Source organism: Mirounga leonina, unplaced genomic scaffold (assembly GCF_011800145.1).
Source record: "Mirounga leonina isolate KUSES-001 unplaced genomic scaffold, KU_Mleo_1.0 Mir_172, whole genome shotgun sequence".
Classification (NCBI taxonomy): domain Eukaryota; kingdom Metazoa; phylum Chordata; class Mammalia; order Carnivora; family Phocidae; genus Mirounga; species Mirounga leonina.
The window spans coordinates 3,654,359-3,656,843 of NW_023270442.1; the positions used below are offsets into that span (position 1 = coordinate 3,654,359).

At 35.2% G+C, this 2,485-nt stretch overlaps 1 pseudogene; it reads left to right on the forward strand.

Annotated features, from left to right (window-relative positions):
* LOC118018872 overlaps nt 1-434 on the forward strand; it is a 1,142-nt pseudogene extending 708 nt beyond the window's left edge.
* Nucleotides 435-2,485: the final 2,051 nt, after the last annotated feature.

The window sequence follows — 2,485 nt, forward strand, 5'->3', positions numbered from 1 at the left end:
TCAAATAAATAAATAAAATCTTAAAAAAAAAAAAAAAAAGGAAGAAGAGGTTTGAAAAAAGCCTGTGCGGGAAAGACTCTGGTTAAGAGCAGGCCAAAGAAACCTGATATGCCAAATATGCTAGAGAGCCTTAAAGATGGGAACTGTGTAGAATGTAGGTCAGTAAAAAGGTCAGAACAGGATATAAAGCCCAAACCGGTGGAAGCTACTGACCCGGCTGTCCTCCTAGCAGAGGCTCTGAAAAAGAAATTTGCTTACGGATAAAAAGGGAGTCAAAAAAAAAAAAAAAAAAAAAAGGGATAGTCAAGGTGAAATTGAGAAAGGAGTTCCAAAGTCTGCATCAGAGGCCACCTCAGAAACAGTTGTTTGGCCCTCACATGTTGGAATCCACAGGAAAAATGAAGGCTTTAACCGAAAATATTTCAACTTCCTAATAAACAGTGAACTGAGAAAAATTATCCCTGTTCCAGCTGTTGGTTTGTTAGGGCTGCTCGGGTAGCAGAAATCAACACTATTTAGTAAATACCTGAATTTAGTATTCAGTGGTATCCTTTAAATCTAATTAGATTCAGCAATAACAAAAACACTCTAAGTTTGTGGGGTTTGTTTTTTGTTTTTTTCTGTTTTTGAGAAGGTCAGTTCTGAAGTTTTCCATAACCTGTGTATACGGATATAACGTGTTCTTAATGTATAGCCAGGATGTTTAGCTTTCTAGCCTTGAAAACAATTATATAGATTTCAGAAGAAAGGATATTTGTGGATGTGAGTTTTTAATTCTTAACACTAATTTATCTGTGCAAATGTTTTATATGCATATATTTAGGTATAAAATAGTATGTAAAATTTAATAATGATGTCAGCAAGAGTCCTGTTACCATCATTAGTTGGCAGTGATCATTTACCCCTCAATGATGGAACTAAAGGTCTAACACGGGTCGTTGGAATGAAATATTTAGGACTGGAATCTTTTTGCCTTGAATAGGACTTTTACCTTAGATTCTCTCTCACATTTCCTTGGATATGGAGTTCAAGTAGGAACCAGATAATGTTCACTGCTGAAAATTCCATAACACTTTCGTTTAAAGGGAAGTCAAAGACCATGAAAGCTGCTTTTAGTTCAGTGCTATCCAGTGCTGAGAAAGAAAAGGTGCTTTTCAAATAGTGAGGACTCAAATTATTGAATTAAATCTACAAGTGAAAACCAGAATGTACCATCTTCTTTTTTCTTTTCCAGTTTAATAAATAGCATCACAAAGATGACCTGTTGCTAAGCTAATACTTAATGGAAATGGCAGCGTAATGGAGTTTAAAATTTTTTAATATTGGTCAAATATAGTAGTTTTATAACGAAACATTGAATAGTTGAAAGAAAGAATTTCCTATAAGTTGTTGATCATTGGTCAGAGTGCTGTTCTGTTGAATTACATTATGCAGCAAAACTTAGATGCTATTAGAAGTGGAGAAGAGCCTTTCTAATTCAGGACTTCCGAGAAATTGCTGTAAGTGATCGCTTGTGAATGCTTGATAAATCTTTCTGGTTTTCTGTATTTCTGTTAAACTCAGCTATAGTTAATTCCAGAATCTCCTACTGTGAGTCAGTATTTGGATTTATTTAAATCTAGTAAAAAGAAGTGGAAATAGGAAGAGTAGACATTTACTTTTAAGTTAATGAAAATATGCAGTGTTCTCAATATTAGAAAATGTTATTCAGCTTAAATTTGAACTGTAGCTTATTCGACCCATGTTGTTGATTTATATCATTTCTAATTGTTTCATATGACTTAAAAATTCTACCTTTAAAAGAAATTCAGGGGCGCCTGGGTGGCTCAGTCGTTAAACGTCTGCCTTAGGCTCAGGTCATGATCCCAGGGTCCTGGGATCGAGCCCCGCGTCGGGCTCCCTGCTCGGCGGGGAGCCTGCTTCTCCCTCTGCCACTCCCCCTGCTTGTGTTTCCTCTCTCGCTGTGACTCTCTCTGTCAAATAAATAAATAAAATCTTTTTAAAAAAAAAGAAATTCAGAAAATTTGCCAGGATTACATATTTTGACCTCCTAGGAAATTTATATTTGTATCAATATTGAATTTTGGCCACTGTTCTAACTGAAGGAAGTTACGTTTTGATATAAAGCAAACTTATATTTTCCTTGGAGAAAAAAAAAAGGATTTTTTTTTTTACCCTCTGTCCCTCCCCACCAAGCTGGTATCCCTGATACCAGTTTAGTTGAACTTGAAGTTTCCTCTGTTCTATCACTATAATTAAAACACAGCTTAGTTCAGTACTTAATAAATGCCTGATATTTAATTTCAGTTTGTAGTTACTGAATATTGTGCTGAAAGACAGCCCAGACTTTTGGACTAGATTACTAAAGCACAGAAATTTACCAAAAAACACTGTTGGTTTCCAAAAGAGAATTGCAAAGTCCTATAGCTATAGGACGCATTATAAATATTCATGTCACTTAGAAGACAAAAAAGAGAGCCAAAAG